Source organism: Triticum urartu, chromosome 1 (assembly GCF_003073215.2).
Source record: "Triticum urartu cultivar G1812 chromosome 1, Tu2.1, whole genome shotgun sequence".
NCBI lineage: Eukaryota > Viridiplantae > Streptophyta > Magnoliopsida > Poales > Poaceae > Triticum > Triticum urartu.
In genome coordinates, this window is record NC_053022.1 from 295,894,984 (window position 1) to 295,907,301 (window position 12,318).

The window sequence follows — 12,318 nt, forward strand, 5'->3', positions numbered from 1 at the left end:
CCCCATGGCGCGACCTACCGCGTCTGGCTCCCGCGCAAGAAGAAAGAAGCTGCCAAGAAGTCCCTCGGCCGCAAGAAAACGCCCCCGTGCTCCCTGCGGCACCATGACAAGACCGCGTGCCGCCTGCGGCGGCGGTGCACGGACCCCATCAAGGACAAGTTCTCCACCAGCACAGAGTCCCGATGACCACGACAGGCTGACGTGCCTTCACCCCTGAGCTGCATAGCGTCGCTTGGCCGAGCAAGTTCAAGCCGGATCTGCCTCCTCGCTATGACGGCACCCCGACACCGCAGAGGTCCTGCAGCTCTATGAGCTGGGCATCGAGGCGGCCAATGGTGATGAGAAAGTCATGGTGAACTGGTTCCCTATGGCTCTCAAGGATGGTGCCTGCTCCTGGCTCCTGAACCTGCCTCCAGGCTCAATCTCCTCCTGGAATGAGATGCGTGACCGTTTTGTCGCCAACTTCCAGGGCACTCACGACCGCCCACCGGCTGCGGGTGACCTGCGCCGCGTCAAGCAACAACCAGGAGAGACCCTCCAGAAGTACATCCATCGCTTCAACAATGTTCGCCTCAAGATCCCCAAGGTGACGGATGAGGCCATCATCTCCGCGTTCTCCGATGGCGTCTGCGACGTCAAGATGAAGGAGGAGCTCGCCATCCACGAGGAGTTGTGCATGTCTCTGGAGCTGTTCAACCTGGCGACCAAGTGCGCAAGAGCTGAGGGGGGGCGCCTCTCCCTCCTCGAGCTCCCGGTTGCGGACCCGGAGGAGAAGAAAGCCAAGGCCAAAGACGTGAAGTGCAAGGGAGCAGCCGTGCTCGCGGCGGAGCCAGACACAAAGCGCGGCAGGGACCTTCCCGGGTCATCCAAGAGCAGCCGACCATTCTGCGCCTTCCATAACCTGCATAGCCACAACACCAGCGACTGTCAAGAGCTCAGATCCATTCGAGAAGGACACTTCAGTCGACGCCCCAAGCACAACGATCGGGGCTACGGCCGAGGAGGAGGACATGGTGGCGGACGCTGGGATGACCGTGGTCCGTGATAGGAGTGGCACGACCGGCCTCGTGAGAACCGCTGGCAGGATCAGCCTCGCGAGGGCGCCTGGAGGGATCAGCCTCATGAGGATCGTCCTCAGGGCAACGCCGGTCTCCCTCCACTACTACCACCACCAAGAAGGAATGACGACCACAATCAGGACGAGGGGCTGGGGGCTTCTAGGAGCCGCGTGCCATCGCTTGCATGTTGGGCAGAGCTCAAGCCCCAGCCTCATAGCGTATCCTCAAACAGTTTGCTCGTGAAGTGAATGCAGTCCTCCCAAAGCTCGAGGCCACGCGCCCGCTCAGATAGTCCCAGTGCGCCATCACATTCAGCTCGGCAGATCAGCTCAAGTGCGTGGCTACCGCCGGCGTCCTCCCAATGCTCTGTTCACCACTCATTAGCAACGTGCAAGTTACCAAGACTCTCATCGATGGCGGTGCAGGGCTCAACGTCCCGTCCGTCGACACGTTCGATAACCTCCAAGTGTCGTATGATCAGCTTCAGCCCACCAAGCCTTTCTCAGGAGTGACCGACGGCTCCACCACCCCAATCGGGCAGGTCCGCCTCCCAGTCACCTTCGGACAGCACAACAACTACCGCACCGAGCTTATCGACTTCGACGTCGCCCACATCCGTCTGCCATACAATGCCATCCTTGGGTATCCGGCCCTGGCCAAGTTCATGGCCGTGACGCACTATGGCTACAATGTCCTCAAGATGCCAGGAAGCGGCGGGATCATCACAGTCCCCTGCGAAGAAAGATGTGGTGTGCTCCCTCGAGCGCGCCTTGCAAGCAGTGTCAATCGAACACCCCGGCAACAATGCAGCTCGGTACCCTCCTGAGGTCGACCCCAAGAAGAAGAAGAAACTACTCTGTGCTGGACCTCAGGAGGGCACTGCCGCAAGTGGCACCTCGTCAGGATCAGCGCCCGCACCTGGGGCGTCTCCGTCTGTCGCATAGGAAGACGCGTACGGCGCCCTCCTCGAGCAGGGCTCGGTGGCTCCCTTCTGGAGGGCCTCAGACCTTGCCAACGTCACGAGGGAGGCGCTTGGGCACCACTTGGAGGCGTGTTTTGCGGCACGTCTCCCTTAGGAGGACACTGGGAAAGGAGCGCCCGGCACTCAGGAGTTCATCACCAAGGCATCTCAGGAGCTTCAGGAAGCAAGAGCAATACGTGGCGACCACCGCCCACCTGGCGTTGCTCCCCAGGTTGCGACCACATACCCGGGCTCAATCGAGCCGCATCTCAGGAGCGCTTCTGGCCTTCGCATGTTGGGCGTTGTGAAGGTCCACCTCACAGCTACGTTCGTATGTCGTTCGGCTTGCCGAGCATGGCTGCAGCCTTCTAGCGCAACCTGTGGAGCGTCATGGTGGGTTAGGAGGCCAGGCACCACGCAGTCTTGGCGGAGATGGCGACGGTCCTCAAGGAACCGCCTGGACCCCCAGAGCCTCCCGAGGCTCAGGGCCCCGGTGGCTCGTGAGGGGCAACCCCTTCGCCGCGTACCTTCAGCTGCATCAACACCCCTTCATCAACGGAACCAGGTGACATTTTCCAAGTTCATTTAGCTGGGAGCGCCCCCCGGGCTGCATTATTCTCAGGCTGCGTGGGTCCGTCCCTGTGGCATGTATCCCTTCTTGTTTATGTCTTTAGCTTACCTTGCCTGGGGCACCCCCCGGGCTGCATCATCCCCAAGCTGCTCGGGCCTGACCCAGTGGCATGTATCGTTCATGCATTTACCTAAGCTAGTTTGCTTTCCATGCTTAATCTATCTATGACCATCACCTGCTTGATTCTCACCCGCCACGGGGGCTACTCACACTGGCACAACGCTTGTGCTCGGGTCCGTCCCTGCAACGTCGACAAACCTGAGCGGTTGAGCTCTGGCTCGCGGCCTTCCCCGCACACGTCGCCTCACCAGGCCCTCAGTGCCTTCATCTCTTCGCGGAGTGACCAGCGGCGGACCAGCAACTGTAATGGCAAACTGTGTCTCTCCTTGTGCTGGCTTGCAGGAATCTCCTGAAGGCGACGGCAAGCGGGACCGCGAGCCCCCTCTTCTCCCATTCAATCCACTTGCGCGTTAAAAGGGGAGCTCCTAAGCATTGCTACTTAGGAGCTCTTACTGGCTCTCCAGCCCTCACCCCCTGGCCTTGACCATGGCATGCGACCTAGCATACCAGAGGCGGCTGAGCTCGCTCGAGGGCCGGAACCTGAGGACGCAGAGCACGAAGGAGAGCATGGAGAAGGGGGGATGCTCGCATGGGCCTGGCTTAGCTATGCTTCGGACGCCTATGCATGAATCTGGCGCATCATGAGAAATCAACTATGGACCGTCAAGATAAGTCATGAGCCCGGGTTGGCTAAACCACGTAGGACTAAGAACCATACTAACTGCAACCCTGCTGCAGCAATGTCACCCCCTTTCTTACCTCCCGACGACTTCTTGAGTGCTAAAGGGGACCTCCTGAGCATCGCGCCTCAGGAACTCTTACTGGACCTCGGGCCGGTCACCTCCTGGCCTTGACCACGTCACGCGACCTTGCATACCAGCGATAGCTGCAACCTGCATGGGGACTGGGACCTATCAGCGTAGAGGGCCAAGTCGTCGTGAGGTCGGAAAGGGAAACCGAGCTGAAGTAGGACTCACGCTCGCGCCAGTTCATAATAAGGACAATATTGACAAGAGGCATTACAAAACCTTTACACACCCCCACGGGGCATTTCTTGATTCCCCGCAGGGAACAAAAGGCAAGAACTTAGGGAATCCTAACTACACGTGCCCCCGTGGGTGACGCCATCATCAACAGTGGGCCACCAGAGGCCGGCGCCAACCCCATCTAGATCAGTGACGACGGTGGCCTGACACTGCAGCCTTGCTCCAGGCTCGGCGGGAGCTCGGAGGCACGTAGCTGTTGTCGCTCGTCTCCGGAGACTCCACGAGCGAGGGAGAGTCATTGGACCACCAGGAGTCGCCGCTGTCGCTGGGGAGCTACAGGCGAAGCCTGTGGCAGGCCCAGCGCCCGCTGCTGCGCTGTCCTAGCGACCTCCTTCAGGACAACACTCCAGGTGGCGGCCTTCCTCGTCAAAGACCTTGAAGAGCAGCACGGAGGCGCCATCGTACTCGAAGTGGATCGCGAGGGCGCCCTCCGTGTGACAGACTTGGGCAATCTCGCCCTAGCCTCGGGTCATGAAGATCCTCCTGGAGGCGACGGCTTCAATCTCCGCTCCAGTCGCCGGGGCGTCGCAGTTGGCGTGCTGCAGCCAAAGCTCGAGAGGGCCCCTCGGCGGCATCTCGGCGGTGAAGAACTGTGGGAGGCGAATCCAAGTGCTCGGGGGCATCACCGACCACAACACGAACTCGCGTGAGGAGTCCGCCACGTGGATCACTGGGGCGACAGCGTGCGCCTCCGCGGCACGGCGGCCACGTCCCTGATGCGGGCGGCGACGCTCGTCGCTCCCCCCTCCAAAATCATCAGCGTGAGTATACAAGGGCAGCGGGTACCTAGTAGGAGGCCTTTTGTACCAAGGTCGCGACACCACCGGCGTCACGACCATCTCGCGGCGATGAGACCTCCTCTTCTTTGGCGGGAGCAGCTCGGGCTTGTTGAGGGGAGCCTTGCCCTTATCCGTGGCCGAGAACCTCCGAATCGGCACCAAGACTGCAACAGCATGGAGTGGAGAAAGGAAGGAGAAGCAAGCGGAATGGGAAGAGATGGGCGACGGGGGCTCCGCCACCCTCCCATTTATAGCCCAATGGAGGCTAACCAACGCCCCCACTGTAACGCCCGGGTAATCAAGCTATAGTAAATCCACGCTAATGGTGCCATGTCACCACGGTTACCGTTGCTAATCTACCGTTAGTTCAATACCGAGTCAAATTCAAATTTAAAAAAAAGTTAAATAATAAAGGTTTTCAAAAGTTAAAACAAAAATGTTCGGGCTGTGCCAAAAATGGCATAGGTAATTATAGTGCAGTAAACTCTTTTTTAGAAATTTCCTAAATGACTTAAAATAAAATAAAACAAAATAGAAAATAAATAAAAGAAAGAAAATACAAAAGAGAAAACAAACTAACAAAAAAAGAGAAAACCCAGCAGGCTCCCTGGCCAACTGGGCCAGACGGCCCAGCTCACACGCCCGGCCAGGCCCACCTGGCCCAGCCGGGCACCACCGTCGTGCCCTTATCCACTCGCCACCCCACTTCCACTCCACCGACACCCCCACTCGCCCCACGAAAATATCTCCCCCCTCTCCCCGATTGGATCGGGATCGAGGAGGAGGTCTCCGCCTCGCCGTTGGACACCACCACGCCGGAGCCCCTCCGCCGGCCTGCCTCCTCTACGATGTCGTCCCCGTCACTCCCCTCGACCCCCGCTGCCACGAACCCTGCTACCCGCTGTGAGGCCCCGACCTCTCGCGCGCGCTCGTCCACGCCGTCCCGCGCCGCAGCCTCCTCCCCGCTCGGCCCGTCCCTGCCGCCACGCGCCCGCTCTGGCCACAGCCAGCGCGCCGCGCCGCCTGGCCTCGCCGTTCCGCTCAGCTTGCCTAGCCCCTGCTGCATCTGCGCCGCCCCGCCGCACGTAGTGCGCGCCCGCACCGCCATCGCCCCGGCGACGCCGCTCCCTCCCTGGAGCTCTGCATTCCCCGCTACACCCCGCTCGCGCAGCCCTGCACCCGTGTTCCGCTCGCTGCCGCTCGGCTGGCTGACGAGCAGGGCCTGCGGGTACGGCAGTCATGCTGGCCGCTTATGCGAGGCTCCCTCCCTGGCTCGGCAGCTCGCATGGCAGGAGGAACAGCGAATGCGGCCAGCGAGCGCAACACGGGCTGCGTCGCTCGGTGCGGCGACAGCCGCGCCGGGCGCCTTCGTGTAGCGGGGAATTCCAACGCGAGCATCCAGGGAGGGAGCGGCGTCGCCCCGGGGCGACTGGCCGCCGGAGCCGCGCCCCCGCGCCCCGCACGGCGTGTTGCGCGCGCAGAGCTGGCCCTCTGTCCCTGCATCGCCGCGCGCACCCCGCGAGGCCCACTGCGAATGCACCCCCGCCAACGCTCTCGCGTGCCGGCCGGACGCAGCACTCGCAGCGGACCAGCCTCCTCCCATGCTGCTTGCACCGCCGCGGATGAGACGCCCCTAGAGCATACGCCTGCAGCGCGCTGCTGCTCGCTGGCGGGGCCCGGCCAGAAACGGCGTGCGAGGCCCCGCGCCCCTGAGTTGGACGCTCGTCTCCTTCGCGCGGCGCCGCCGTCCTCGGAGCCCGTGGTGGTCCAGACTGTGCGGCCGTCGCGGCTCGCGGCAGGTCGACGCGCGAAGCCCACGAGCTGTCGTGCGCCGCTGCCTGACTGAGCAAGGGACTTCGCTGCGTGCGTGCGGGCACGGCGCGCGCTCCGCGCGTCGCAGCGCGTCACGTGCCCGCGTAGAGTGTGCCGCGCCTCAGCAGCGCGCGTCAGCTACGGATTCCGTGGCCGTGCTGACGTCGCGCGGGTGCGGGCCGAGGAGCCGAGTAGAGCGCGGGCATCGCCCGAGCGAGCTCGTAAGAGGAACGGCAGCGCGGCGCGGACCGTGCTAGGCTCGACTCGGCGCCGCTGTGCCGGAATCGCTGACCAGCACCCGCTATGGCCCCCTATGCCAATGACAAGGGGGCCCCACACCCAGAACGTTTAAAAAAAGGATTTAAAAATGAATAATAAATAAAATAATAATTAATTAATTAATTAACTTAATTAATCTTGATTAATTAAACTAAACAATTAATTAAACTAATTAATCATGATTAAGATTAACCAAATAACTAATTAAACTAACTACTATTAGTTAATTAACTAGTCAATGACAGTGGGGCCCACCCTCCTAATTAATCCTGATTAGGTTAATTAAACTGGATAATTAAATATGTCAATGACAAGTGGCACCCACCTGTCAGGTTGACCAGGTCAACTGCTGATGTTATGCTGACGTCATGCTGACGTTAGTAAACACTATTCTGGATAATATTGATTTAATTAATTAAATAAATCCTAAAAATGATTTAAATCTTTTAAAATTAATATAAAATAAATCGTAGCTCGGATCGAAAAACTTTGTACATGAAAGTTGCTCAGAACGACGAGACGAATCCGGAAACGTAGCCCGTTCGTCCGCCACGCATCCCTAGCATAGCAAACACACAACTTTCCCCCTCCGGTTCATCTGTCTGAAAACGCGAAACACCGGGAATACTTTCCTGGATGTTTTCCCCCTTCACCGGTACCACCTCGTACCGCGTTAGGGCACACCTAGCATCACGCTTTGTCATGTCATGCATCGTCATGCATTTGTTTGCATTATATTTATTGTTTCTTCCCCATCTTCTCTCGCTAGACACTGAGACCGACGCCGCTGCTACCCAGTACGACTACGGTGTTGACGACCCCTCTCTCTTGCCAGAGCAACCAGGCAAGCCCCCCCTTGATCACCAGATATCGCCTACTCTTCTCTATACTGCTTGCATTAGAGTAGTGTAGCATGTTACTGGTTTCCATTAATCCTATTCTGATGCATAGCCTGTCATTGTTGCTATAGTTGTTGACACCTTACCTGCAATCCTAAATGCTTAGTATAGGATGCTAGTTGCCATCAGTGGCCCTACATTCTTGTCCGTCTGCCATGCTATACTATCGGGTCGTGATCACTCGGGAGGTGGTCACGGGTATATACTTATATACATAATATATGATACTTGTGGTGACTAAAGACGGGTCGGCTCGTAGGAGTACCCGCGAGTGATTCACGGATTGGGTCCGAAAGTACGTTAGTCCCGACGGCCCTCTGAGTGGATCTTTGTGGCGGGGCGACAGGGTAGATTGAGACCACCTAGGAGAGAGGTGGGCCTGGCCCTGGTCGGCATTCGCGGTTATTTCAAGATAACACGTTTAACGAGATCTTGGTATTTGATCTGAGTCTGGCCACTGGCCTATACGCACTAACCATCTACGTGGGGACAGTTATGGGAACTCGACGTCGTGGTATCAGCCGAAGCCTTCGTGGCGTCAGCGACTAAGCGGCGCGCGCCGGATTGGACCATAAGCCTTCTCTTGTATTAAGGGGGCTAGTTCTGCTTCCGGCCGCGTACGCAACGTGCAGGTGTGCAAAGGGCGATGGGCCCAGACCCCTGCGCCATAGGATTTAGACTGGCGTGCTGACCTCTGTTGTGCCTAGGTAGGGCTGCGACGTGTTGATCTTCCGAGGCCGGGCATGACCCAGAAAAGTGTGTCCGGACAAAGGGGATCGAGCGTGTTGGGAAATGTGGTGCACCCCTGCAGGGAAGTTGATCTATTCGAATAGTCGTGTCCCTCGGTAAAAGGACGACCCGGAGTTGTACCTTGACCTTATGACAACTAGAACTAGATACTTAATAAAACACACCCTTCCAAGTGCCAGATACAACCGGTGATCGCTCTCTCACAGGGCGACGAGGGGAGGATCATCGGTTAGGATTATGCTACACGATGCTACTTGGTGAACTTACCATCTACTCTCTTCTACATTCTGCAAGATGGAGGTGGCCAGAAGCGTAGTCTTCGACAGGACTAGCTATCCCCCTTTTATTTCAGCTTTCTGCAGTTCAGTCCACATATGATACCCTTATTCCATTTGATACCAGTGCATACATATGTAGTGTAGCTCCTTGCTTGCGAGTACTTTGGATGAGTAACTCATAGTTGCTTTGCTCCCTCTTTTCCCCCTTTCCATACTCGATTGCTGCGACCAGACGTTGGAGCCCAAGAGCCAGACGCCACTGTCAATGACGACTACTACTACTCGGGAGGTGCCTACTACTACGTGCAGCCCGCTGACGACGACCAGGAGTAGTTTAGGAGGATCCCAGGTAGGAGGCCTGCGCCTCTTCCGATCTGTATCCCAGTTTGTGCTAGCCTTCTTAAGGCAAACTTGTTTACTTATGTCTGTACTCAGATATTGTTGCTTCCGCTGACTCGTCTACGATCGAGCTCTTGTATTCGAGCCCTCGAGGCCCTTGGCTTGTAATATGATGCTTGTATGACTTATTTTATTTGTAGAGTTGTGTTGTCATATCTTCCCGTGAGTCCCTGATCTTGATTGTACACGTTTGTGTGTATGATTAGTGTACGATTGAATCGGGGGCATCACAAGTTGGTATCAGAGCCGACTGCCTGTAGGAATCCCCCTTCCACACTCCTTGGCCGAAGTCGAGTCTAGACATTACAAAAACTTTTACTAACATGGTTGTGTGCCTTATGGGCCCATGGCGCCATCTGGGTAATATTAGGATCTTTTACTCCTCGATCCTTACTCTGGGACTCTGAACTCTCTTCTAATCGGGTTAAACGATTTTACTAACTTTAACATTAGGATCCCGTGACCACGTTCACCCCAGAGTTGTATAAGCCCTAACTATTCTTTAGAGTATTATATTGAACATTATCCGCACTGTCAGTTGACTCCTTTGAAACATCTTTGTCTTCAGATGGAACCCACGAGACAGGTCGTGCACCACACGACGGCCATTGGTGCCTCAGGATCACCTGCTGTGTTGGTTGAGATGATGACCTACCTGGGTTATAGTTGGCACCCTGAGTACACTGTCTATGAGGAGTACTAGGACTTCAACCAAGAGCAGTACCATGCCATCGTCCACCTCTACTCTCTGGAGTATGACTCCACTACCGTGTTGCACACTGCTCATGGTGTGGGAGTGACTATCGACATGGCGGTCCACGATGCTGCTTATGCTACTCTGACACGTCTTCGTGGAGAGTATCAGGAGTTGGACACCTCCCCCTTCAGACACATTGCTATTGCATCCGATGTTGGTGCGGAGGGATACTACACTGCTACCTACTCCACTGTCACCCGAGAGCCCTTCTACCATCAGAACCTGGTTCTGCATGATGATGGGCTGGATAGAGCTAACCGAGCTCTTCGCCACGAGTTGTACACCACCCGTCAGCACCTGTATCGTGCTCTGATGCTGTTGCACCCCTTTGTCTGATCTGGTGATCTGTCGCGTTCTGCGATATACCCTGCCAGGACCGTGATGCCCCAGGGCGTCGGCTGGCCAGATGTGGGAGGCTACTCTCCCGCACTTGGTCCTCTTTTGCCACCTGCACGTCGGGTTCCGCACCAGAGTATCTGTGGACCCCAGGCTACTCGCGTGGAGGTCTTCCCTTCGCGTCACTACCAGCTGTCGGGCTACACCTACCTCCACAGTTCCTCCTGGGACTGATGTAGGCTTGCTTGTTGGTGTTAGATGCATTCACCGCGAGCCTGCGTGCCGCCTATGATGTTCTTAGCCTATGTACTGAACTCTGTGTACTGAACTCTATGCATGATCTCTTTTGTAAGATATGCCAACCACTATGTAGTATCTATCTTGTTCCTTTCATTATGCATGTTTCATCATGAATGATTTTTGCCCTTGCAAATTCTCAATGCTGAATCACCCCTGTTATATATTAGCAGGATGGTTAGACCAGGTGGTCGTGGCCGTGGTGACCCTCCCCCACCCCCGCCTGAGTACATGGTTGGGATGATGCAACAGTTTGAGCTGAATCGCCAGTTCATGGAGAATATTATGGCTCAGTTTCCTCGCCCCAATATGAACTAACAGCCAACCCAAGTGACTCTGCAGGATTTTATGCACCTCAACCCAACCATGTACCGCAGCTCAACTCAGCCTCTGGATGCTGATGACTGGCTCCGTGACATCACCTATGAGATGAAGTCGGCTGATGTAGCCCCTGCCAGCTATGTCACCTTTGCTTCCTTCTTCTTGAAGGGACCCGCTGCTCAATGGTGGGACAGTCACAGCATACTCTGCCAGTTGGAACAATCATCACCTGGCCAGACTTCCAAGCTGCTTTCCGTGCTCGCTTCATTCCTCAGGGAGTCATGGACCGTAAGAAGCAAGAGTTCCGCAGCCTCACCCAAGGCAAAAAAACTGTGGAAGCTTATCAACAGATGTTTCTAGACTTGTCCTGCTATGCTGAAGAAGACATTGCAACTGATGCACGCAGACAGGAGAAGTTCCGTGATGGCCTTCAAGCTGATATCAAGCTCGCACTTCTAGTGCACGACTTTGCCGATTTCGCCACCTTGGTGAACAAGGCCATCAATGTTGAAACAGGTCTGCAGGAACACCAGAGCTCTCACAGGTGCAACCGTGACACGGGCTCATCTTCGGGCCCGTCTTTGCAGAAGCGTAGGATATGGATTCCCAACAGCATGTATCAGTCAACTGCACCTGCTCCAAGGCAGTCCTATGTTGCACCGCGTCTGCCTCCCCCACCAACTAGGCAACCAAGACTTCCAGCTCCACCACCCCAAGCTCCTGTTCCCACTACCAATAATGGTCTCTGCTACGAGTGTGGTCAGCCAGGTCACCGTGCCAGAGACTGCAATCAAAATCAGAATCAACTGGCCCTTCCTGCAGCTGGCCGCGGAAACAACCAGCCTTGCAACAACAATGCCAGGTCTTATGGTCATGTTCATGCCAACCACGTTGATCTTAATGAAGCTCAAGACCAGCCTGCCACTGTGATGGGTACACTCCTCGTAAATTCAGTACCTGCATCTGTTTTATTTGATTCAGGAGCATTGCATTCATTCATGTCAGAAGATTTTGCATACAAGCATGACGTTAAATGTGAGGAGATGAACACTTCGGTATTGTAAAAAAACCCGTGGGACAATGTCAAACCTCACTAGTTGGCATCGACGTCCCCGTCGAAATCGAAGGGTTGGAATTCTATGCCTCTCCCATTATCCTGAAGTCGTCTAACATCGACCTCATTCTGGGGATGGATTGGTTGAAAGCGCATACTGCTTCTATAGTTTGCGCCACTAAGACCGTCCATCTGCTACATCCTTCCGACAAAATAGTTACTTACCAGGCTCATCTAGTTCAAAATGCCGAGGCACGACTTTATGCCTTGAATGCGTTGAACGCTGCACCACTCGAGGGCATTGAAAACATTCTCGTCGTTTGTGAATTCCAAGATGTCTTTCCGGAAGAACTTCCAGGGATTCCCCCTGCTAGGGCTGTCGAATTCATTATCGACTTGAAACCAGGCACCACCCCTATAGCCAAATGACCCTACAAGATGCCGCCACATGAACTCATTGAGCTTAAGGAGGAAATTGACAAATCTCTTGTCAAAGGTTTCATTCGCCCAAGTTGCTCTCCTTGGGGAGCACCTTCTCTCTTTGTTAAGAAGAAGGATGGGATGAACCGATTAGTCCAAGACTACCATCCTATAAACCAAG